Genomic DNA, 27,969 nt, shown 5'->3' with positions numbered 1-27,969 from the left:
AAATGTCATGTCCACTACATGGACTGAAGTGTTACAAATGTCCTACCCACTACATGGACTGAAGTGCTGTCGTTATTACCCCCCACATTTACTGTACGTACAAGGTGTCCATAGAAATTACATCATGACGGCCGAAGAACAAATGCATAGATCAACCATTTCTTACTGTGTGAACCTTTCCCAATGCTCTGTGACACAGCAAAATAGGTTAATGAAAAAAGCATGTGTACGCTGGTTGTTGCTCCGCTTTCCGCGGATCCAAGATGTCGGGCACATCCAAACCATCTGATGCAGAACACGTCTCGCAGCAGCCAATGGGCAGAGACGTTGTGTGTATGCGGTCATGACGGCAGCCCCTTAGCCAATCGGTTTCTTGTTCGTCAACTGAACAGGGAAGTGTGACCGTGGAGCGAACATAGATATCACTTATTATTTCAGACCTACTTTTTCATAATTATAAAGAAACGTACTGCACATATGGTGACAAAATTTACAAAAGCACGCTTTCTGGACCAAGCCCCTGTCCCTGCCGCAGATTTCGTCAAAATCCGTCCAGCGGTTTCACCTGTAGCCGTGCGCAAAGTTTTTCCCCCATTCAGTCTATGGGAAAAAAAGACGTTTTGGGCCCCCCCCTATAACTCTGCTCCCCCTGGACGAATTCTCACCAAACTTTACAAAACAATTCAGAGTGGCCCATATACTCTTTTTTTTAAAGCTTGGTGAGGATTCGTCCAGGGGGAGCGAAGTTATAAGCCGCCCAAAAAGTGCTCTTCCTATGAAAACAGCAACTTAACCATAACTACATGGCCACTACTGTGGCCATGTAATATATATATATATAATGTAGTCTAAGCATAATTATACAACTCAAAAAAACATTTATTCTCATTATTTCTATTGCTCCCTGTTTACAAGTTTCAATACACAAATCAGTATTCTAATACTCCACTACTCTACTAAGGCTACATCAGTTACATTGATGACATTTTAAAAATGACCTATACTTTGTAAAAAAACAAAAGGGAACAATGTACAAGGAGATATTATGAATCCCTTACCACTAATGTCCAATGATGAGCATCATTGACAACTCCCCAAAACAACGTCTACAGTAATGGATCAACCTATAAGAAGGATGAAAGCGTTGCAGGTAAATTGCAGGAAAAATTGGCATGTTTAAATCCAGCCAGCAATTATTTACTAAGATAAAGGAAAACAGGGGGCGTGTCCAGGAGCGCCAGCTATGTGGCAGCTCCCTTGATGGCCTCCGCGCGATGCCCGCAGCATAATCTAAATATGTGCAGTTTTTGCCGTTCTTCTGGAGAGGATTAAAGAATGGAGACCATCGGAAGAGCTGGGGTGTCTACCGAGGTCAAGATGACCTTCTGAAGCCCCTCGGTGCCCTAACGCAAAGCCGACGAACCCTGTACCCAAACCCGCCTCTCCTGAACCAAGATGGCAGACTCCCTCGGAGGACATGGGCTGACGCGTCTACCCAGGACCCACATCCGAAACCGACGCTGGCGACCGCCGGATGAGGGGAACCTGCCTCATGGAGCCACCCCAATTGGAGCCATATCTGTATTCCACCGTGTCCCAGGTGCTTCCACAGGGTTCTTTCATGCAGGGCTTGCTCTGTCTGCTTCAGCCTCCCAGCCCTGCGCGCAGCAGAGCCCCTGCCTGATCGAGAGAACTGTTGCGGCAGGCGGCTCTGGGCCGTGCACAGGAGGACCCCGGCTCTCCCAGAGCCCTGCACCAACTGTCTCGGGTGGCCTCTACTCACAGAGGGGGTCCCCGCTGGACCTGAAGTTGAATTACGGCTGCTCTTGGCATTGGCCCCAGACTGGCGTTCCCCTCTCCTTCAGAGCCTGATGAGGGAGCGGATATCTTCACTGCAGCCGGCACCGACCTTTGGTGCTCGGGTCCGGGACCCTGCAGCGCCAGCCCTTGGGCGAGAAGCACAATACTGCCCGCCTCCAGCTGGGGCACCTGTTTGCCCAGGATCGCCTGGCCTCTCCTCCACCTCCTCAGTGCCCTCAGCCGGCAGAAACCCCAGCAATCAGCACCACGTCTGCTACGGGCCCCCCTCTCTAACAGGACTGCTTTCCGCTTCTGGCCCTCATCAACCACGACCGCGGTGCCTGTGATTTCCTGGGGCTCCCGGGCCCACTCATCTATTCCCTGTCTTAAGTTTAAAGCCCCGCTGCTCCCTGTCACAGGTGTTCCCCGCTCCCCTATTCTCAACAGCTAGCAGGGGAAAGCAGCTCCTTGGGAAGTGCAGGCTGCCAACGGGTGAATCCATTGGGACCCTGAGACCGCGTTCTCCAACAGGAAGTGACAGAGTGAACCCAGGGTTCACCCTCAATGACACTTGAGCCCTAGCCCAGACTCTGCTTTTACTCCTTGCGTGCTAGCCATGGTGGCCTTGGTGCCCCCAGCCAGAGGAAACTGCCTTACACCGCCAGTCTCTTCCTCCTCCTGCAGCCAGCTCCCGGTGACACCTGCCTGATCTACTACTTCCTGGGGTGCCCCGGCCCCCTCCCCTGTCTTGTTCCTGGAGATTCAGGCCCGCTGTTGCAGGCCTACACCCTCTCATCCTTTGCTAGCGAGTGGTGCGAAGTGCCCTCTCCTGGACTCCCGGCAACCAACAGGCGTTCGTATTGAGAGCCTAAAACTACAGAATCACCACAGACCGCAACAATAAACAATAAAGTGCGACCAGATCTACCCTCAACAACTCTCAAGTCCTAGCCTCAGATTCCCTCCTTCTCTCCGCCCTATTCTCTGTGCACCTGGCCATACTACCAATTACTCAAGCTTTTGCTTCACCCACGATCCAACACCCCAAGAACAACTTTCTCACGCCTGGGGGCCTTCCTCCCTACATAGTACTGTACAGAAACTACGGACCTGGCCCTGCCACCTCTGACAGCAATCCTCCAACCCAACTGTTTGCACCCAGGCTCACACAAGCGTCCCCTGAATCGTGTCCTGGTGTTATGGCTAAACAGCTCAAACCTCCCAAGACCGTGGATATTGCCACCATGCTCCTCTCAGTGGACAAAGGCATGAAAGCGGACCCCCCGAAACTTACCCCTCAAAAAATGCCAGAAGAGAGAGGGACCCTCGCTACAAAAGATGACCTCCAAGCCTTCATGTCTGATATTAAGTCAGAATTTAGATCTTGCATGACGGAGCTCACCTCGAAACTGGAGCAGATGGACCAGAGGGTCTTGAATGTTGAGCAGAGGTTGGGGAGACCGAGGACCTAGCCCAGGAGCATTCTGCTACCCTTGTGGAGGTGCAGCATGAGAGCCAGGCCTTGAGGGACAAAGCCGAGATCCTCGAGTTCAAGCAAGAGGACCTCAAAAACAGAGCCCGCCGTAATAACCTGCAGATTCGAGGGGTCCCCTCTTCAGTCCCCGACAAGGATCTGGCGGAGTATGTGGGCGACTTCTTTCATTCACTGTTGCCGCACTTGGACAAGTCTCAGCTCCTAGTAGATCGCACCCATAGACTGCGCCCACGATGAGGAAGGAGTTCGGACTCCCCCCCGGACGTGATCACGAGAGTCCACTTCTATACCACCAAGGAAGCCATCTCTGCAATAGGCTGTTCACACGATGAACTAACGTTCCAAGGCTCCCCGCTTCAAATTTTCCAGGATCTCTCTCTTCTGACGCTGCAGAAGCGTAGGGCCCTTCGACCGCTCAGGCTTTTTCTCCAAGACATTCAGATTCGCTATCGGTGGTTATTTCCTACAGCTCTGCAATTCTCTCACAATGGATCCCCCCAAACAATTAGCCACCTCGATGATGCAACTACTATCCTATGCCCCGGCTCTCCTAGGGGCATGACGACGCTCCCCCCCGACCCTGCGGAGACCAGACCGGCCAGAACATCCCCCAAACCCAGGCGGGCACCTTGGACAAGAGTGCAAAGACATCGAAAAATTAAATAATGTCCGGGAGCGTCCATATGAAACATACCGCTCTGGAACCTGAATATTGAATCGTTGCTGCAGGCCCATGCGGGTCATGCCCAACTCCAAGGTGCATGTCACCGTATTCCCCTTGGAGTGAAATCCAATCTTCCTGATTGGCTATAGCCCTGTTGGCTATGGGGATTCCCGATGAAATGAAATTAGTCACCCAAGTTCAGGTTTTGGCCTCCCGTTGGAGGTCAATGTTGAAAGACTCTTCTCCCCGTTGGAGACAACCTAAAAAAAACCCAGCCACAGGATGATCCTGTCAAGAGCGCACCTCTCGACTATGGCTGACTTTGGCTCCCCCCAACCACTACCCCGGGGACCTACATAGTCTCCAGAGGCCCTGCCCCGCACCAGAAACTAAAATTTGTCACCTTAAACGTCAGAGACTTACAATCCACCCTTCAACGGCTACAGGACCGGTAGTCTTCAGTGGCATTTTTTCAAGAGACTCACTTGATCCCAGCAGACTTCTCTGGCATTCATAGTAGACTCTTTTCTTTGCAACTCCTGGCCTCTAACGCCACTAAGAAGGGGGGCAGTGCAATTCTTTTTGCGAAAGACCTCAGACCGCAAATCCTGGATTCACTCTGTTGCCCGGAAGGCCGCTTCTTCGCAGTCAAATGCTTCATCTTTGGCCAACTCTACTCCCTCATCTCAGCTTACGCTCTCAATGATAACCAGGAGGGGTTCTACCAAGACTTAGAAGAGGTTCTCCTTCCATTCATAGAGGGGCAGATTATCATCGGGGGGGACTTCAACAGAGTCCCTGACCCACTTATGGACAGATCACATCCCCATCTACCAGAGACTTAAAGTTGGCAAAGAGCCTACTTCACCTCTTTCGGACGCTAGAGGTCGTGGACACCTGGAGGGTAATGTATCCTCATGTGAAAGACTTTACATTGTAGTCGTACGTGCACCAAACCTTCTCCCGGATTGATTTGCTGCTGACCTTTCCCCAAGTTCTAGCTTTTACGGACGACATCACCATTGGCCCCAGGGTCCTCTCTGATTACGCTCCAGTCTCGCTGTCCCTGCGAGCACATGATCCTGATCCTCCTCCCTGCCTTTGATGGAACTTGTATGACTCTATCTTAAACGACATGGCGGTAAGGGACTCCATTGCTAGAGCAATAAAAAATGTCGTTGCAGAAAACCGGAATGAAGACACGTCCCTAGCCAATACTTGGGATACCATGAAGGCGGTGCTGAGAGGGGAACTGATTGCTCAAGGTGCTGCTTTTCACAAATGTAGACGTGTAGCCCGCACGGCCCTGGAGAATGAGATTCTTGAAGCTGAGCCCACCCATAAGCGGAAAGGCTGGTCCCCGAAATCCTATCAGGTGTTGCAGGCGGCCTGGAAGAGACTGGAGGCGCACTATGCTGAGGCCACGGCGCACTTGCTAACCAAAACCAAACAGTGGTATTACGCCAGAAGTAACAAAGCAAATAAACTGTTGGTGGACAAACTCGCCAAGTAAAGAAACACCATTGTGGGCCTTTGCGACCAATATGGCACGGTCCATTTTTCAGAACGAGTCAAGTTGCGGCTCGCGGTGGCCCACCTTTCAGAGACAATGATAGCATCTCCAAGAGATCAAACAAAACAATGGGACTACCTGCAGGGTGCTGCCCTTTCACACCTCAAGGCTGCGGCAAGGGAAAAGCTTGAGGCCCCTATCACAGGTGAGGAAGTTAATGCAGTCATCAAGGGCCTTAAGCCCAGACCCCCGGGCCCAGATGGATATTCCACCCAATTCTATAATATTTTCCGCCCCCAGCTGGTGGCCCCCTTGACTCTTCTCTTTAACTCCTTTGCCATCACGGGAAGTGCTACCCCCTCTATGCAGGAGTCAATCACGGTCCTCATTCTGAAGCCCGGAAAAGACCCCAGGGACAACAGCTTCTATAGACCCATCTCCTTGTTAAACCTTGATGCCAATATTTACTCTAAGATCTTGGCAAATCGTCTGGCACTCGTCCTCCCTGACATTATAGCCCCGGACCAGACAGGTTTCATAACCCACAGGTCAATGAAAGACAACATCCGCAGAGCTCTGAATTTAATAGATGTCGCCAACCAAGAATCTCAACAACTTGCCCTGCTGGCCCTGGACGCAACCAAAGTTTTTGATAGAGTGGACTTGACTTTCCTGCGCTTCTCCCTTGAAGCTTTTCATTTCGCCCCGATTATCCAAAAGCTGGTCCTAGCCAATTACCAGTCCCCCAACACACTCCTGAGAGACCCGATCCCTCATAAGTGCAGAACGCGACAAGGATGCCCTTTATCCCTCCTGCTGTTTGCCTTGGCCATGGAGCCCCTGGCCCAGCGCATCCACCTGAATCCCCGCATTAAAGGCCCACTAGTAGGCCCCTTTCCACACAAAATTGCTCTTTATGCTGACGATGTGCTGTTGACCATTACGGACATCGCGGCTTCCATGAAGCCATCCTGAGCCGAAATGCAGAGGTTCGGTAGGGTGGCGGGTTTTGCCATCAACTTTGAGAAGTCAGTGGCCTTGGGGGTGGGGCTGGGCCCAGGGAAAAGAAAATCCCTAGAGAAGCAATTGAAGCAATGCCCAATACAATGGAGTGTCAAATCGATCATTGACCTGGGGGTGCAGATCCCAGCCCGTTCGGCAAACGTCTATCAGGCAAATTCCCCCCCCTTTGAGGAGCTGGAAAAAGATCTTAATCGCTGGCTCTCGCAAGAGATCTCGCTGCTAGGCCGCATTACGGCTTGCAAGATGAATCTCCTCCCATGGTTTCTCTATGCCTGCTCTTCTTTGCCCATCACGATCCTGCCCCCCCCCTGCAAAGTCTGCAAAGAAAAATGATTTGCTTCATCTGGAGGGGCAGAAAGCTCTACGATGGGAAGTTCCAAATTGGGTGTACTGGGTGTCCCTGACCTCCGTAGATATCAGATAGCAGCACAACGAGCCCACTTTCAGGCATGGGGAATTTCTTGCGGCGTCTGAAGTGGGTAGAGATTGAACAATCTCTGCTCCCTCTCCCACTCCACTTTCTCCCATTCCTCCCCCCTTCCCAACGCCGGACCTGGCTGACCATTCTGACCTCTACTAAACACCTGGTGAAAGCCTGGGACTGGGCCTACAAACATAGGGGCAGCCTGGGGGGCCTGGGTCCATTCTCTCCAATCTTCCACAACCCGCCCTTTTCGCCGGGTTCTTTCCCCTTGAACTTTTGGAATTGGGTGGCGGGAGGTCTCAAATCGCTAGGGCAACTCTATGGGGAGGGCCGCCTGCGCTCTTTCGAGCAATGCAAGGAGGCGTTCCGGTTAGCGGAAATGGAAAGGTTCACCTATTGTCAACTGTAGCATTGTTGTTCCCATCCCCTGACCCGAATCGTGGCAATGCAAGCCCCCACTCTACTAGAACTCACTGCGAATGACCTGCCATGCCCGGGGAAGATCTCCACACTCTATGAATTACTGCAAGATGACCCCTTCGTCGCCAAGCCCTCTTATATGTCTCAATGGGAGGCAGATCTGGGACACACCATAGATGATCAGACTTAGGTAGATATTTGGATGAGAACCCGGGCGTCCTCCCCCTGCATTACCAACCGCAAGTGCGCACACAAACTGCTCCTATGATGATACTACCCCCCACTCCGCCTTCACCACTTTCATCAGGCTCTAGATCCCCAATGCTGGCGTCGCTGTGGATCTCCAGGGTCCTATTTTCATATGTGGTGGTCTTGCCCTAAGGTTAGAGTATTTTGGTCTGAATGCCTTGCCACAATAAAGACATTACCCAAGTGATCATCCCTCTGGCTCCCAAAAACATTCTTCTTGGGGACCCGTTCCCGGGCTCCTACCCGATAACGGGCAGAAAGGCTGTCCTCATAACTCTTGCTGGCGGCAGAAATTACTGTAGGACTTGGAAGTCAGCTGAAGGCCCCCTAATGATGCTATGATGGATTAAGCTTTGGGACATTCTGATAGCCGAGAATGTTACTGCTGCCAGGGCGGGCACCCTCCATCGCTTTGCGAATATTTGGGCGCCCTTGTTGGACTATGATCAGAATAACCCGGCACTGACGTATAAACCGCTCCTAATTGCAAGGGCCCTGCACTTGGACAACGAACTACTGGCGCACAGTCTGACCCAGATGGAATGAGAGTCAAGCTAACATACGAGGTAACCGGGGAGGGAGGGGGAAAGATTGCTTTCTTACACTGTGGTTCGGTTTTGCATTTAATTGTTAACTTATGTGATCACCTGTGTGCTGTCTTATAAATAAACAAATTTAAAAACTAAATAAAGGAAAACCAAGATCTGTGTTTTATGTAATGCACATTGATAAGTAAATTGCAAGAAAAACTGGCCATGTTAAATATTTATTAAGATAAAGGAAAACCAAGGTCTGTGTTTTATGTATACACATTGATAACAAAATGTGGACCATAGAGCAAAAAACGGTTAAAAGGCAGACAATACCTTTTAGGGGAAAATGTAGTGAAAAGGACTATTCACTAATATTACTCACATTGCCTTAGCCCTGTTGCTTAACTTACACCTGCTGTCTTTTTTTCATGTAAAAAGTGTAAAGGCCTATATTGGCAAAAACCCATTGAAAATGCTCTGTTAATTAGGCCCTAAATGTGAAACTGTGTGCATGTAAATGAGTGTGACAGAAGCATTAAATAAACAGTGTCTATAAAACGGGACTTTGTACCTTGAAATGCTACCTGTACTTTACATGGGAAGTGCACTTTCCAAGAGAATCAGACACAACTGTTATGGCAAAAAGCAAATATATTGATTGAATGGAGTCAGGAGGGTAGCATTTTAAGGAACACATTAAACCACAGCACATAGACAAAACCTACACCAGGTGTAACCGGTTAGTTATTTGGGGCTGGGAGGGTTCATAGTTTTTTCTTTTCTTCAATAAGCCAACTATTTAGTTCCCTTGATTATTTTGATTCTTTACTTCGTCATTTCTCCCTTAGGATTCATACAGTGTCTTCATTTAGTATTTCACAACCTTTTGCACAGTTTCTTATGACGTCATCAGTCCATTTTCTTAGCTCTTTCTCATATTCCTTCAGGGATCTCCTCCTGCAATTCGAGGGTACATTCGATATGGCCGTCTTGATGGATACCGTCTTCCAAATACTTGCATTGGTACAATAGCTGGTGTTAGACAGGGCATGGTCTCATGTCTCCAATACAAAGGAGGTAGGGGTTAAGATCTCCTGTGGATGTGCATGTCTGTTCCTCTACATTGCCCCTCTGGTCGAGTCCTCGACCACGTCCTCAAGTTTTTCTACTTCTCTACATCTTCTCTTAAAGAAAGGTTTCTTTGGTATCCATATCTTCATCACCCCCCTAAGGGTGCCTACATTTTTGATGTGTTCATCCACTCTCCAGGTCATATAATTGCATTCTCCCCTTGGTGTACAGAAGTCCCACCGTTCCCCATAATTCTTATTATCCGTTAGGTACAGGAATTTTGTTCTTCCGGTGCCATAATACTTGCTTTAATCTGGTTTCTAATGGTACTTTCCGTCTGCATATTGTCTTTTGTTTCATCCTTCACATCGATCATGATCTTCATTCCTGCTGTTTTCTGACATTGTCCAATTATTATCATTATACCACAGAAAACAAATATTATCATCACCAATATTGCTCCAATGAACTTGAACATGTTTGCCATCCAGTCAGGAATCCATGCAAACAGAAATGAGAACCAATCATCATCTGCAGTAACCTCTGTCTCCTCCATTTGTGTGTGTAGTTCTGTCAACATAGCATCCGTCCAGTTCTCACCATCATGGGATGGTTTGAAAGTACAGCAAGAAGCCCCAACGGTGGTGAAAACATCTCCTTCCATTGCTGTAATCATGTTGATGACATACTCAGGGAGGGTCATTAACTCTTCTTTGGTTGTGTTAAATCCTTTTATAGTGGCATTTATTGTCTGTAACAGCCAATGTTCCCTCTAATTATTTTTCTCCAGGTGCGCAACTCGTTGCCTTTCGTGCGCACTTTAATTTCCATGTGTGCAACTGACTTACCAGGTAAGCCACTTTGTGAGCATGCGTAATTAGTGAGCTATCATCTTCGAAGAGAGTTTGTAAAGGAATTTCCCCTTCTCAAAAACTGCAATTCTTTACAAATCTGTGTAAAAGGTGCATTTTACAGATCTATTTAAAAAAAATAAGCTAAAAAAGATATGTTATATGTGATTATAAAGAGATCTTAACAACCAGTTCAAGATATCAAGATCTGCCACAGTAGCCAGAAAAAGTACTCCTATGTAGAGAAAAATGTGTGCTATATGCCACTGGAAAAACACAAAAAAAACAAATTTCGCTTTTCATAACTCATGTGGCTGTCAAAAAAAAAGCAGAAAGGATGTTAATGTTAAAGGTATTTGTACCGCACACCGTCATGACCGGAGTGGTCCCAAGGTACAATATTTGCAGATGGAATAATGGCAAACAAAAGTAATGTTACAGTAAAACATGCCAATAGGAGTTGATGTGCCACTTTAATTAAGTAATTCAAGGGCCAGGAGAACATGCATCTCATAATTTGTGTAAGGATGATAATTGCATCAGAATAACTGCATCACATAATATGATGATCAAAAATCCCTGGCTTCTGATGACTATCCACATTAAATTGTCAAGTGAGTTGTGACAACATTTACTCAAAACCAGCCTTACAGCTAATAGACACATACACTATCCATTTTTACTCCATAAAAACAAAACAATGTGACCTACAAAAATGGAAAACAATGAACACATATTGGCCAACCCCTGGCTTCTGCCCACAAAGCTCCACTTATATTTTTTAGAATCAGTGACCAGCAGAGCAGTGGCATAGGAAGGAACTCTAATAATATTTGTGCCCAATCGCAAGATGAATTTTAACGGGAAAGAACATTTTTAACACGCATAAAGTATCTAGGTTGGCAAAGCTAATTACTTTTTAACTCCCCAAAAATCATTTCACTCCAAGTAGGAAGCAAATTCTAATCGGAGCCTTACTTGTTACACTGACATAGGAAGACAAATGGCATAGCACATATTGCCGCCTATAGTTTCGCCCACCCTTCCTCACACAGCAGAGCAAAACAATGATTAATTAGTAATCTGCATTACAGCCTCATTCTGCATTGTTTTTTTCCAACTCTACAACAGTTTTAGTTTTGCAAGTCCAGATTACTTTGTTACTTTTCTGTGTCTTTTTCGTTTGTGGGAACACAAAAAAATACAGAAATATTGGGGATTTTCCTCAGATAGACACGTGATTCAGCTCTTTATTCGTGACATACATGTGTACCCACTTGCTCACTTGGTTAATTGTTAGAGCCATCTTCAGGACATACATGTGGTTCTGTTTCAGGGTAAGCCAGATGAAAGTCCCATTCTCACACTTCCTTTAGATTAAGGCAGGTGAAGTAGGGATTGTGTAGCAATTTGTTGAGCCAGTTGAAATACTTGGTTCAGCCCAATTTCTTTCCAAGTGTACACCTGCTTCTCTCTGCCCGGTGTCTGTCCTTTTGTTTTGGTTCACTAGTGGATAAGCTGTGGAGCAAAGCAGTCTCTTCCTTTATACGTCTCAATGCAGGGCACGGGCCCCAGCCACTGAGAACTGCTTTTAAGACACCAAACTCCAATTACCTTCCAGAACTCTTTTCTTGTCCTTTCTAGTTATCCGGTTGTGTTGTCAGTCAGTCGGCGTTTCCGTCCTGTAATACATGCATCCAGAATCTGCATGTAGACTATTATTTTACAGTGCATACAAGCTTGTTTGCAAATTATCCCACCCTATATAGTTGGGTAGTATTATACAACTGATAAGTGAAACCGTTTTTGTATAGTAGCGAGTTACAATATAATTTGTCGAGGCCTATGCCAAATGCAACTCTGAACACTTGGAAAGGATGCAGATTGCGTGAAAAACATTCTACTGTGTGGATATTTGTTGCTCTACTACTATAGCTGAGTAATACTGGGGTTAGCCAATACCCATTACCCCTTGCAGGCCAAGTAAATGATATTGCAATGTTACTCTCCACATATAGGGTAATGTTAGCAATGCCAAAGTATGAGACGCTGAGCATGACATTTGCCTACTCAAAATCCATAGATCAAATTCATATTTCAGTTTTATAATGTATTAACTTGCAAGGGCTTGAGTGACATAAAGACCGCTTTGAAACAGTATATTGTTATTGTATAAGTGCTTAACAAGCAAACAATGCATACAAATATGTTCTATTCCTGAATGGTAGAAGCAATGGGGAGAGTCTGATGACCAGCTCATTCTTTTGTTCCTGCGCCATCAGAGTTCAAGTCTGCACATTTCCTGACGTCCGGTGGAATGCAGGCCTCTGGAGATGCAGAGTTTCTCAGTCAGGTAGCTTGGGGACTTCAGGGTGACAGCCTCGTAGGGGCTTGCAGCAGGAGCCAGTGCAGCTAGAGGAGGGTCAGGGTCGAATTTCCAGAGTCCTTTGACAAGACGTGCTGCAGCATGCAGAACACATCTTGGAGGTGCCAGTGTAGTCATTGCAAATCCTTCCAAAGGGGCACTTTTGCTAAGGCACCATGAATAATAGAAGGTCTGTTGCTTTAAAAATAATTTCAATTACAACAAATATAAAACAAGTGGATTTAGGTACAAGTCTGTAAACTTTTGCAGTGCCAAGAGAGGAAGAGTCATGGTTGTCTGGTAATATCTAAATAGTTTCTTGGGTATAGGTTAGAGGTCTAAGTAAATGTGTGGTAGAGTAAAGCATAGGAGTGATGGGTGGGGCGAGGACAGTAGTTTGTTAATGTGTGCAGGCATATCTTAGCTAGATTTTTCTCTTCATGGAACCACTTTTTCATATTAGTTTTTACCTCGTGTGGCTGTATTCGGTTTTTAAGGTCACGCTTGCATAGTAGGGTAATGTAAATGAGCTAGACCAGAATATCAGGACCAGTTAATTATTTTAAGTGAAAGCAAATGTTAGGTAATTGCTGTGGCTTGTGCCTTATTCAGTCTTATTGCATAGGTGAGAAATGTCTGTGTGCGCTGCTAAAAATCCTCTGAGCGGCACCCAGAAGGAAGCTGTGCAAGCGCACATGCACACAGCTTAGAGGGAACATTGGTAACAGCTCACATCTGGTGATCTGGAACCATTTGGCATTCACTACTACTTGAAGTCCAGGCATAAATATATAAGTCATTATCATAGCAGTCTTGCTGTCAACTTGTGCTCATCCAGAATCTCATTGTAAGCTTCTGTTGACTTAGCTGAGAAATAATTCTCTCTCTTCATCTGCCAGAGTGCAAGTGACCTTCTTTTTCTCAGGTGTTCATCCACTTTTGGAAATTCCTCGATATTCAGGTTGCTCTCGGGTATTACCAAGGCTGGAACATGGATGAATACAATAGAAGACACTCCTCCCCAGTTCCTGGGCAACTTCATATATGCTCTGGATCCGCAGTCCCAATATCGATGCATTAGGACAGCAGTCTCTCTCCTTATTCCTGGGATATCAATTATGTTCTTGCACACTTTATTTTCTCCAACTCAGACTTTACCTTTGCTTTGAAAGCACATTGTTACATTAGTCAATGGAATTACAGTCAATGGTCCTGATTCATCATCCACCCATGTCAGCAGTTTAGAGTTCTTGGTTCATGACTTTAGGCACTCGTTCACTTTCTGCACCTCGTGCACTGTTTCCTTCCTCAGTAGATGCGCCGCACAGGACACCATCCCATCTTCCCATCCTTTGGTCATAATTACTCATCCATAGATTAACAACTGTAAGCGCTCCAAGCATCCAGGCATTCATGTCTTTTCAGTGTTGTCAGAGCCATTGATCCTTTTCATTTCTTTGATTATCACTTTGTCTTGTTCCAAGGAAGGCTACAGAAGCATCTTGTCTGTCCATCCAGTCTCTATTTCCATTTGCTTTGTCTTGATACAATCATCCTGGTACGTGAATGTCTGTCTTGATCGCAATCGAATGGTTGCCCAGCTCCCTTGCAACTGTGCACTGGTATTACATGCTGCTAGATGGCTGAGGCGCTTTGCATAATGTGCCGACATCTCTTTTGAAATGAATGTTCTTACTGTACTCATGGCATAGGTGATGATAGAGCAGACATAACAGCTGTCATCAGATGCCTCTTCCCCACCTTTTTCATATGTTGGTACCACATATTATTGCCCCAAGTGAGCTGAATTATCAAGATAGTTGTTTACCCCCTGGTTATCTTCTTCTGCATCCCTCTTATGTCGCGTGACGTGCCCAAATAGGTCAAAGAAATTATCATCATTTGTACTTATACTGGGAAAAAAATGATAAAAACTTCGGAATGTAAGATGCAAAAAGAAGAAAAGAAAGCACATATATATGTATATCATGCATAAGAGTTTAGACAAACCTTTTGTGTGCCAGGCCATTTTTGTTGATTTATTGGCCTTCTTGCAACTATATTTTTTACTCCCTGAATCATTTTTAATACATGTACTCAAATCACATTCGTAGTTGCACAATTGTCTTGATTATTGCAATCAAAAGCCTCCTCATAACTGGGCTGTTCTTTGGATCTTGGAGAGAGGTGATAATGTTAACATCTCTTCTAATGATGGTATGAATGAAGCATAAACACAAAAACCGCAACCCGATGTGTATCACTATCGGCTGGTATCATATGTTATTTTTGCAATATATTTTCTCAAAATGAGTCTGGGTATTCATATCTCTTCCAGTTTTTAATAAGGAATTGGTGCTTGGTCATAGTGCTGACATGATTTTACTTTTTCAAAGAAACTCTAATAGGAAAGTTTTAAGCTCTGTAATTCTCTGCAAGTCTGTGCACTTCCTGCTAATATTTTAAGGAGTTTCTAATGAATTCCATCCCAAAGAAAATGTTTCTTAATCACATACGGTTCTATCGTCCTTCTTCTTGGTCATCGATCAAGTCTGCACACACAGCAAATCTTCTTCTTGTCTTGCTTCCCTGTCAGTGGGTACTATAGGGAGGGGTTACCCAAATGTAACCATGCTCTTCTTCCAGACACCCTAACTGCAGTAGGGGAAACATCCTCTATTTGATATGCTCCATTGAATCTTGGCTCATGCCATCTACGTGTAAAGTTTTTGATAAGCACTTGATCTCCAACATACAACTTTGGTGGTGGCATTAATTCACTTGGATCAGTTACTGGTCCGTCCTCTTCTGTGTTCCTCAACCCCTCCCTCCGATGCTTGACTTGATCTGAAATTAAAGAAACACTGGTAGTCATACATGTCAAATAATCGTGCAGCTTGTCACCTAGAGTCTGCGCTACACTCTGGGTATCACTTATAACTCTAGATGGAGGCATGAGGACCTCCCTCATGCAGCGCCCTGTTACTTATTCATGGGGCATAAGATGATGGTCTGAACCTGACTGATTTTGAAGGGTATACAAGGGTACAGTTAGGCAATTTAGCCATGCCTTTTTCAAAGTGAATCTAATCTTTGCTATTCTTTCTTTGAGGAGCTTACTGAGCCTCTCACATATCCCGTTTGCCTATTGGCGATAAGCAGAAGAAAGTGTCTGCTTTATGTTCAATAAAAACCATATTTGTTCAAACAGCTCATAGAAAAAGTGTAGCCCATTATCAAAACTTAATACTTCGCAGACACCCCAGCTCGGAAATACCTTGCGCACTAAGAACCTAGCTGCACAGGTGGCATCAGGATGTGTACAAGGACCGGCTTTGATCCATCAAGATAAGGGACACACCACCACCAATAGATAGCTATATCCATTACATGTCTGCAGCATATCGATGTAGTCAATATGAAAATGCTGACATGGGCCATTTCGATGGGGTATTACTCCTCTGATTGTTATTAGTGTATACCCAGCTGTACACTTCTGACACACGATGCAATTCACAATGAACTGTGCAAGGTGTTCTACTAGATTGGGAACAAACCAATCCTCTGCATTAGTGGCAGCAAGACTTTCTTGGGTTGTATGCGCCGGGTAATGCAGCTGCTCAAGTGCGACTTTCAGTAATGCCACTGGCATCACTGGCCTTCCAAGGAGGAGGCTCAAGAACCTCCTCAAAGAAAGAATAGCAAATATTAGATTAACTTTGAAAAAGGCATGGCTAAATTGCCTAACCGTAGCCTTGTATACCCTTCAAAATCAGTCAGGTTCAGACCATCATTTTATGCCCCATGAATCAGTAACAGGGCGCTTTCCTTTCTCCATAATGCTTCCGTGGGGGATAAGTAACACACCTACGTTTCAATAGCGCCTGCTCTTCTTGTGGGGCTCTACCCCATATATCTATTAGTTGCATAATCAACAGCATATTGAACCCCTCTCCTATCAATATGCTTCTATTTGATACTACTATGACATTTTCAGTTTCGAAACTCGAAATTTCTGAGGAATATGCAATCCTTTTAGCTTCTAAATTTACAGCTTTGTTTATGCGATAAATAAAGTCTGTTCATTTAGTATGCGCTGCACATTTTAAGACTATGGCCACTGGGAGTTGTAGTGCCTTAATGAGCCTGTCTAATAAAAATGCATGTTGTACTGGAGTGCTGTCTGCGAGGAGATAACCCCTCCTTTTCCAACATGACAGCCCTGAATGTGTTTCCCGAGCGCAGCAATAAGCACTACCAATTCTGCTGCCTGTGCTGAAAAATTGGATGGTAGTCTTGCACTCACCACTACCTCAAATTCACCATTTACTCTGTATCTTAAAACTACGGATCCTGTATGCATCTCCCCACTAGTCTGATCAATTTTTGATGATCCATCAATAAAAAAAATCTCCCATCCCGCTAAAGCATTTTCTTTCACATGGGGTATATCATCATAAAATTCAGCCACAAACATGGCTGGATTCACTATTTTACATGTCACAATTTTAATTGCTGGATTAGAAATCAGTACTTCATATGCAAGAGCTCTTTGTGTCATCCATGTACTTTTGGGTTTCTCTAAAATGGCAAATAATGCACTCTCCAAATAAAGCGTCATTACATAGCCCATAGTAATACTTTTGGACTTCTCAATCGCAAATGCAGCAGCAGCCAAAGATTGTTTGCATGGAAAATTATCTCTCATAAATTGATCTAAAATCCCACTGTAATACGCCAAAGGTTTATACCCTAGTATTGGTCTTTGTGAGAGTACTGCTGTCATTACTGATAGATTAGTTTGTGAAAACAAAACTCTTCACTACAATTGGGAATTCCCAAAACTGGAGCTGTACAAATTCCTCTTTTTAATTCCTCAAACCCTTCCTCCATTTCTTCAGTCCATTCTATCTTTTCCTGAAAACTTGTGCTTTCTTAAGTGCTTGCAAAAGTGGTTTTGTGTATGTGCTGTAGTCGAACACCCAGATCCTACATTAATTGCATAGGCCCAGACATTGCTGCATTTGCCTCACTGTATTTGGCTTTGGTTGTGTTTTCATGATAACCTCAGCTCTCTCAGGTGTCACTTTTTTCCTTCATGTGAAATTAACTGGCCTATGTACAATACCTCTTCCTGGAAATATTGTAATTTCTTCTTATCTACTTTGTATCCTGTGTCTACAAATACAGTCACGAACTGAACAGAGTCCTGCCTAAATTCATCCTCTGTTTCTCTACTGATAAATATATCATCTACGTACTGAATTACCACACTTATGAGTTCAATATTACCTCAATCCATCTGTAGGACCCTATTAAAAATCGAGGGGGACTCATAGTACCCCTAAGGCAAACAAGTATGTTTTAGTCTTTTTTTTGTCTGAACATAAATGAAGTAAGTTTGTGTGAGTCTTTGTGCAACATGATCGAGAAAAACAATTTTTCAATTTGATCACTGTGAAATACTTAGCTTCAACTCAGATGCTACACAATATTGTCGCAGGGTTCGGAAATAATGGAAATTGCACTTCTACAATCTGATTAAGATGGTGCAAGTCCTGGATAAAACTCCACGACCCCCTTTTCATTTTGTAATCAGATACACTGCAGTATTTCATGAAGAGTCTGATGGCACTAGGATTCCCTGTTTCCTCAACGCTGAAATAATCTCAAATATGCCTTCATTAGCTACTCGAGATATGGGGTACTGTTTTGCTTGGGATAAAATTGCTCCTGGCTTGAGTTTTATTTTGACCTCCCATGTTCCCTTCAATAGGCCAACGTCATGTGGGCCCGTAGTCCAAAGGACACCTGCCACCTTTTTTATGTCTTCCTGAAAGAACACTGGTCTTTGCCACATTACTGCCATCTGCTGTGGGACTTCCCTTTTCTCAATCTTTATCCAATATGTAATGCTTATAAAAACACTAGCTCATCATTTATACATTCATCTCTGAACATAGCTTTATCTGTTATATCAGTCAATCTGTATACCTCCTCAAGAACTATCACAGTTCTCCATGCTCTACCTTTGTCATCTACTACTTCAATCATTGCTATTTCCCCTCATACTATAGCTGCTTTCAATTCTATTAGAATGATCTGCCCTTCTTCCTCATCCATAGGTACTTGTGGTCTAAATAAAAATGCATCAGGTATCCTCAAAATGTTCCCTACTAATTCAGGTAGCCATGTTAACATAATGCTCACCCCATACATGAAGACTTCCGGCTCTACCTCCTCGTAGAGCCACTTGTCCTGTAAATGCTAGTATGAACTCTCCTACATTTAAATAGTGTATTCCTGGAGTGGAGCACACTATTCCTTGATCAGTGAATGAAAATCTTCATGTTAAGTTTCGTCATCTCTTCTCTACTCAGAATGTTAACTGGTGTTTGACAAGGGGACAAACATGACAAGGGGACAAACATGTCACGTTCCCCTATAGAAACAGGTAATTTATCAGTAAAAGGAACTATATTTGTAGCTCCAGAGAACCCTTGAGCATTCATGGCAATACGCGACATTGGGTATTTTCCCTCCCTTATACAAGAGTGAATCACCTCACTGTCTACAAGAAAAGAAAATGATCTGCCCCTGATAGTCAGATCGACCCTTGGTTCCTCTAAGGGATCTGGTGTTATTGACAGTACTGAACACATCAAGTCACCATGTGAGCTGTCCTATTGAGGGTACACATGCATACCTGTCCCCATAAAAGGGTTCCCTCCTACCACAGTGACACCCCTATCCTAGGTGATTGTCTTTGCCCTGTGTTTGCATTCCGTTGTGTCTGCATAGGTGCTTGTTGCGATTGCCCTTGTGGTGAGTGCATTTGAACTGGTCCCTGCTGTTGTGCCTGCTGTGCATGTGGTGCTTGCGTCTGGTCTGATAGGATGTGTGATCCTGGGCACAGCCTTCTTGTGTTTGTGTGCTGTATGGCACTGGATGACCTGTCCCCCATCTTGATTTTAGTCAATTTTGTTGCATGTTCCCTCGACTACATACACGCGCAATATCCCCTAGCATCCCCCAATTCCAACACAGTTATATCCTCCATGAACTTTCTGACCTCCACCTTGGGTGTTCTGAAATCCACCTCCTTTTCCTCTGAATCCTCCACCTCTACCTCATGGCCTAAACCCATACCCACTTTGATCCACTGGTTGTACATTATTTGCCTGCGACTCACATGTTGTTTCTTGCATTCCTCCTCCTTCTCCACTTGTCAATACTGCCCCTTCTTTAGCAAATTTTGACAATTTCTTCTGAACTAGCTTGGCTTCCTCAACCTTCCTGTTCTCATCTCTCTTTCTATTCCTCTCTTGTAACAATCAGCAATGATGCACGATAGTCGACTGTATCTCAATCCACTGCTTCGCTGCCATTCCTACCTGTTTTTTCATTTGTCTCTGTACTTTATCTGGCAATCCCTGACACTAAATATGATTGAATAATGCCACTGTTTCTTCCCAAGGCTCATGTATCTCAAGCTGCCATCTCTGTTGAATATCATGAATATAAGCAATAGGGTATTCATCTTCTTTCATTTTATGTGTCATAATTGCGCCCATATCTTTCGTATCGGGATACTGTAACCTGAGAGCCCTCCAAACATCTGCCCTAAAATTATTAAATGGGGCTCCATCATGTGCCGTATTTTGTGCTGTCACACTTGCATATCCACTTGTTTCCAAATGTCACCAGCTCTCTACCCAAGAATATCTGCCAGTAGACCTTTTTATGTCCCTTAGGGCCAATGCATTTCCCCCTGTCATTTTCTCTTAATTCGCATATCCATTTTCCAGCCCCGAAGGCAAACTGGGTAACTTGCATTTTAAGTTATCCTTATCCATTTGAGGGCATGGAATATATTGCAGTCTCTCCCGTCCTCTAACAAGGGGAATTACCCCATCCCATAACTAGACCCCATTATTTGGTTATTCAATGCAGGGTTAATTGCCCCTGAATGTCTTCGTGCTCGTAACGACCTTAACCTACTGACATAGGGTGGGGATTCTCCTCTTACATTACACGATCGTCTTTGGGAAAGTTCGGGATATGGTATAGGATCTGGTGTTCTTTCCTTGGGGTGTTCCAGATCTGACCATTTTACCTCTTTGTCCAAACGTTGACTGACTAAGGGGATGCATGCACCCTCTCCTTCTATTTTATGACCTTTCTTCGTCTGACATTGCTACACGCCAACTGGTGTGACTATCATCCTCCTCTTCCCTATCTAAATCTAATGTACTGAAATACAATGCTCTGCGTTCATCAATGAACATGTTTTCCTCCTCATCCCGCTTTTTTGATACTGTGGATATTGTGCATCGTCTGCTGCTCCCCTGAGTTCCATACTCACTGTTCTGCCTTATTTGCTGATATAACTTATCAATCCACTCTCTAATACCTTTGGCATATTATCTTTCCTCTTCTTATGCTTCTTTAGGTATTTCTTGAGCCACTTCTCTCATTGGGAAAGTTTCTCTTATTTCCCATCACCCCTGTATTTTGTCACTTTGCCTTATTCATTCTTTAAGAGCGAGACTGGCGTCAAGATCCTGCTGCCTTCTAATCCTTTTATTCCTTCTTCTACTTCTTTTCGCTCTCTCGCATCTCTTCTTACCCACTCTTCTTGCTTTCCTGCTTCCCTTCTTATTTCTTCTCTTCGTTCTTCTCTTCTTACCTGGAATCTTTTTTCCTTCAAACATTGTGCCCCTTCTTCCTCTCTTTCTTTCTCTCCCATCTCTTTCTTCCCTTTCATTCTTCTGACTTTCATACTACCCTATTTTTGTCTTTCTCTTGTTCCGCTTTATATATCTTTTTCCGTCATTCCCTTTTCTCCTTACTTGCTCAGCCTCCCTAAACCACATCTCTCGTTCCTTATTCTTCTTTTCTTGCTTGTATTTGCCTTCCTTTTGCATAACCTCCTTGATGCGTTTCCCATCTAAATTGAGTAATATCTGTCCTCCCATCCATTTGTTCTGTACAAGCGTTACCTCATCGGCCTTATCCTTCTCTCCTTTCCATCTCTTAATTTCCTTGTCTGTATCTATTGATATATTTGATCTCTCGCCTCGTTCCTCTTTATCTCGTATGAACATACATGCCTATTCCTTCTTTTTACTCTCTTCTGGACTGTCATCACTGCTATAAGCTGAGAGTGCATGTACTGGATGTATATGCAGCGCTGCTGCTTTTAATTCTTTCAAAGGATAAAATCATGTCTTCTGCATCTACATTCTTAGTTTCAGGCAGAGTAAGAGGAGCCGAGGGCTCAATGCCCTCCCCTTTATGCTGATTAAGCATCCACTCCTCCAGTGGCGGGTCCTCTTTCTTCAATGGATACATTTTCCAGAATTCTAAAACTTCCAGTCTTTTCTCTAACTTATTTCCTGTGTACGCAGCATGCACATATGTGGTCATGTGTGTAATACTGCCTTTGACTATGATCCTTCTTGTGGCCATGGCATGAATATTTTATCAGCTGTGCCCTTTACCCATTCTGCACTGTACTGTTTAAGTTTGCGCGCATGTCATGGTAATGTTTTACAAAGGCGCATAAGAGGAGTGTTCTCCATAATGACAAGTCACAACTAACTGTCGATACTCACCAGATCGTTAACTTGTTATATTTAATGAATCTCTACGTATCTCAAAGCTTATTGCGCACCACTTTTAATCACAAAAACCATAAATATGAACAAGCACCATCAATCGCTGTTCAATCCTCTTTTGTCTCAACATCCTACCTGTCTTCTGACTGGTGCCAATCGTTACCTACACTTAACTAAAGACATCTTCAATTCCAAATTTCACAACTGATCACTTTTCAGAACGTCATACATCAAATAATGATCAAAATAATAAGACAGTACATATTAAAAAACCCAGTGATCACCACTCTTTTCCCCATAACATTTATAGAAAGAGGTATTCTTCCTACTCCTCTAATTATTTTACCCCATACATAGTTTAAGACGTCAACTTCCACAGTCCTGACCGTGTGTATCCTCTCTCTTAATATTCCGAATGGAATTTGAGACGTCTTCTTCTAGCTCCCTTGAAATAGGATTACCTAGGCGTTCCTTTATCTATACAAAATTCCTGTTGCCCAACTTATTTAAAAAAAGTATCACAATCCCGCCCCTTTCTATTTCCATTTCCCTTAGTCTACTTACATCTGTTTAATCGATTTTGTGGGCTTCGGTATCGACTCCCCCTCCAATCCGACCACTTCGCCTTCTGTCCGTAGAGCACCCGTGGAAGCTGAGCAGGGATTTCTTCAAAGAGAGACCTGCTCGCCATCTCAGTTTTTCTTTCAAGTTCAATTCTTCGGCCGCTCTCCAGGGGAAACTCCACGATCTTCCATCTAAGGGTGGAGGAAGTCCGATCGTCCAAAACTCTGAGGTCAAACTAGTTTGGATCGAAACCATCCGCACAGCTACCACGTGAGCTGTGACCCTTGGAAACGTGCATCTGTTACTAGATGGGAGTACACCAGAATAATTCTTAGTCCAACTAACCAGACAAACTCAAGAAGATGGCAAGTTGCTGTTTTATCAGCAATTATCTAAAACGGGGAGGTTACAACAAACATTAATGGATGTACACTCATTCTCAGCGATTTCCACATGAAATACAGTTATATACTTTCTTTGTGCGTCAGAATGACGTTCCACTGCATGGCAATAGTGAAAAACCTATCAAGGGTTGGGTTTGGTTAAGGGACACATCTAGATATAGAATCATATAGGAGCTAGGTTTGTTACTGGCGTTCAGATATCAGGTGGACAACTTATGACTACCTCTTCATATGTGTCATTTAAGAAATATCAGTTACACAGTGTTTCATTGGTTTCTCAAGTTATAAGGTCCTTTGTTATATGGACTTATAGAATTGGTTTGGCACACTTGTGCCATGTCTGGAACATTTGGTTCAATTAGCAGCACATAAGCCAAGACCCAGGTGGAAGTAGATCCTACCTCCCAATTAGCCCAATATCTCTCATTACCCATGCATTCTGCCATGAAATTCTCTTTGTACTTGGCCTTGCAGAGTATTCTTGACCTAGGAATGCAACGGAAGTGCTGGCACTTGCTATTGTGTCTGAAACGCCAAGTTCAAGCCCTATTTTCAGCCTTGAGTCACATGACAAGAGAGCATGATTCTATTCATTCTGCAAGCTTTTAGATGTTTTAATGAATGAAGACCTGATATCTTCTGTGTTCTTCGTGCACCCTAACGTGAGAGGATTCATCCTCTGCACACATGTTCCTCTTCAGCGTAGATGCCTGACCTCGACTTCTCAGTTCATGACTTTAGGCCAGACAGCCTCCCAATGCAGCTCCAGCAACCTGCTATTCTACTGTGACACAGCCTTCCATTTTCTCTTCATGTTTCTTTGGCTTATTTATTTCATGATACCAATGTCCAGTTTCTGTACAATGGCCACTTTGCCTGCATTCTATTCACTACTTGTAGCTAGCCTATACGATGACTTAATCTATCTTGCGTTTCAGAATATGTACATTCATTATACTTCTGGATTCTGCAGCACTTTCTAACGTGTAATCTTCTTTTACACTTTTAAAGTTCACTTGATTCGTTGCTTCATCTTTTCTCCCCTAGGATTCATACATTGCCTTCATTCAGCATTTCAGGACTTTCTTATGACGTCATCAGTCCATTTTCTTAGCTTTTTCTCATAATACATTAGGGATCTCCTCCTACGGGCTGTCATCAACACGAGGGTACATTTCGATATGGTTGTCTTAATGGATACAGTCTCCCAATTACTCACTGCGGTATTGATACAATAGCTGGTATTAGACAGGGCACAATCTCATGTCTTCAATACAAGGGAGGTAGGGGGTAGGATCTCCTGCGCATGTGTATGTCTCCTCCTCTACAATAACTCTACAACCTACAATATAAGTTAATTTCCTGCCAGACAAAAGTTTGAATCCTCATAAAGAGACAATACAAAACATAAGGGACCTTCTCCTACCATTAAATGCCCATTAGTTCCCACCCACTGCTATTACACATAAACTATGTGTGATGTGATAAGCAGTGTAATCAAGAGCTATTTGGAGGGGAGTGATACCAAAGGAGAGAGGCATGCTAATCACCGCCCATATGTTTTTCCAGTCACTTACCTGTCTCACTCCTATTCACCAATTTCAGTCTCTTTCCTCACGCTAAATGTTGAGGCTCTGTGCAGCTTATTTGTATACATGCAGCCTGAAGCCCTGCCCTTCAATGTGTGGGACCTGCCCATGACTGCTTGAGCCAATCAGACAGCAGTTGCATTTATTTAAATATTCTTCAATCACAGTTCTAGCAACATTTAAAATCAACCCTCTTGATGGCTAACAAACACAGCGCTGTGTGGGCCAATCAGAAAACAGTTGTATTTATTTAAATGTTCCCCCACTCGATCACAGCTCCAGCAACATTTAAAATCAACCGTCTTGTTAGCTAACAGACGCAGATTAAAAAAACATGGAAATGCTGTACATAACTGACAACAAATATTTTATGGTATTTATTTTAAATATTTCTTAGAACATATTTCTCATTATTCATTACAAGTTACCGCTTCGCTCATAGTTAGCATTTTATTATGATCAAGTAAATGTTATAAAATGATACAAGTAAATGGTATAAAATCATTCTAACTTTTCCAGCATGATAATTGACCATAATCAGACCAGTGACACTCTCATATATTATGATCCTTGACATTAATATATCTTAAAATGTATACCTACAGAGCTGTCAAGTGTCCCCCTGCCATGCTTCAGAAGTTCATTCATTTCTGTTTTTTTCTTGGAATTCTACAAATTGTAATTTTCCTATATTTCATGTGGTGAGAGAAAAGGCTACAAGAATAAAATGGAAATAACAGGGCTGCGTAATCATCTCATACATAGCAAGGGGAAATTCGTATTTTGATTAAAAGTCATGTAAACACGCTGCAGCATGAAATGCGTCATAAGGCTCATTTGGAAAGAGGTCTGTGCTTTCCAGCGACACCAGCACAGTGCCAAAAGAAGCAAATACACATTTTGTATGACAATATATATGAGCCTGTCACTGTGTACAAGCTTTTATGTTAATGTAAAAGAGCCTTATGAAGCATTTGACTGGTGCGAGAGTAAGACATTAATTACAATTAATTGTTATTTAAATATCCGCTGCCAATGAGGAAGCCGTTATTATCGATTATCGCAACAGACGCAGCTCGGTACTGTACTGCTTTGGTCTGTGATGACTCGGAACAAGGGGATTGTGGTCAAGCTCATGGGGACGGTGCTGAGGCTAATACAGCCAATCAGTGTTGGCCCAGAAGACAGCCGGAGATGGGGGATACCTTTCTGGTATGGTATATTGTAAGGGAAGCATGGTATCAAAAGCAACACAGACACAAAAGATAGGTTTGGAAAACCTTTATTGTTCTCGAAAACGGGGTTGGAAGAATACATATTTTGCCCAACGTCTAGGATGGGAAAATGCTCGACTATCAAATAATAAATAACAACGTCCTAGTGGAATCTGTCAAAACAAGATGGCCTATGCTAACAAAACTTAATGCCAGCCCTTACACCAATATAACACAAATGTGTGTGGGGAAAATGTGTATGCAAAAGGAATAATGTACAAAACTATAAAGTATCAATGTGACTGCGTCAGCTTTCCTCCGCATGTTGGACAGCACGGGGAAAGGCAGTCCCCGTAGACAGAATGACACACTCTGGCTCAGGTTCTTTGAAATTAAAGACAGTTCAAAACGTGGATTGAGGCCCACCTGCCATTCCACGCTAAAAGTCTCTCCTTACAGCTTCAATATAAAGTTCAACAAAAAGGTTCACATCTGTCCCCCTCAGTCGGGCTCAGACCATTTAAAAATACAATGTTCATGCCGGTCTCCCTGAGTCTGGCTCGGACCTTTCAAAGTAAAAAGGTTCACATTGGTCCATCTTAGCCAGGCTCAGACCACTTTGAAGAATTTTGAATGTGTGTGGTATTCTTTACATACCTCCGCAGGACCACTTTGTCTAACAGAACATGGTTCAACTTTCTTTAACACACACCAGTCTCTCAGGTCGCTTGCCAACTCACCGGCTGTGTGCCTCTTCCTTCTTCTTTATGCAGTTTTACACGAGTCAAAGTTAACACCACAAGCTTGGCCCCGCCTCCCTAACTGCCATTCATCCGGGAGGGTCACTGGCATCCTTGAAGCACAATTCAGTTTCCTTGTTTTCTCCAGGGGTCTCCCTCAGTCAGGCTCGAACCCCTTCAAAAGTTCACAGATGGGTCTATTTAGGTCGGGCTCGTACCCCTCTTAATAAATCATAATTCACAAAATAAATGTCTGTGGACCTATGGTCTCAGAATCCTTAATTCTGATTTTGCTCCCACTTTGCTAGCTCCCCCTTCTTGCACTCTGGTGGTTTTGGGAGCTGCAAGAGTTTACAGGGATTCTGGTTGAGGTCAGGGGCTCACCACCTGTCCCTCAAAGGCTTGGGCTTGCTTGTTTTGCCCAGTGGAGGAGCTCCATTGTGGGCACCAACAGGTAACCCCAGCTGCCCCTAGTTGGGCTCCCTGGAGGCACAGTTCTCTTTCCACACTGCAGCCTCCCCTGGACTCACAGGCCCAGCAATCAGGCAGTCGTTCTTCCTCCAGTCCTTCCAGGGTCACTTCAGCTCGAGTTATCTCCTTCTGGCTTCCGTGCACCATCCAGCATCCCCAGCTCATTCAGAGTGTGCCTGTGTGCTCTGCCTTTTATAGTGAGGGGGAGGCTTAAGAGGTCTCAGGTGAGAGTGATTGTCAAGCGAGGCCTGACCTTGCTTGTCCTTGTTAAGGGGACAGTCTGTTTTTAAAAGGGAAGAGTCTATCTTCTGTGTCTGAGTATGTTTCTCTGTGATCTTCGTTCTCTCAATCCCTCACTGCTTCGTCTCAGTGTTTGTATAGAAAGGCGGGACTCAGGTGGGTAGTCATAGTGTGAAAATTGGATTTAACATATCCCATGTAGACTGATGGGTTGTCAGGTAGGGCTGTGTCACAAGGGGGAATACCGCATCTGTCCCAAGGGCATGCCTCCAGCAGTCCCCAGGGACCCCCTGTTCAGGTGCTCCTCTCCAATAGTCCACCCCAGGGTCTGGTTCCAAAGGCGATGGCAATGCCCTGGCCACCTGAACAAAAGATTGTCGGGGTAAAACCGTAAAAATTACCTCGGGTTTCTCACAGATACCAAATATTACATAACACCGGGCACAACAGAAACAATGATGTCTGCTATGTAGAGCTGAGAGGGTAGAAAGGAAATGCTTCATTTACGAAATCACCTTTGCAAATTATTTGCTTTTTTCATTCATTTGCTCACTCCTCGAGACTTTGCACAGTCACCAGCTCTTCAGGACAAACTCTTCTGTCCTCTTTATTCAAGGTAGGTGGAGGTCCCAGAGCACACTGCAAGCATTGCTTTTGTGTGCCCGCCCCTCCCTTTGTTTTGTAATTGCAGTGGCACCAACCGCCCTGCAGGCAGCCTG

This window comes from Ambystoma mexicanum, chromosome 2q (assembly GCF_040938575.1).
Source record: "Ambystoma mexicanum isolate Mex_15411 chromosome 2q, UKY_AmexF1_1, whole genome shotgun sequence".
NCBI classification, from domain to species: domain Eukaryota; kingdom Metazoa; phylum Chordata; class Amphibia; order Caudata; family Ambystomatidae; genus Ambystoma; species Ambystoma mexicanum.
The sequence above is the reverse complement of the archived record's forward strand: the minus strand, read 5'-3'. Positions refer to the sequence as shown.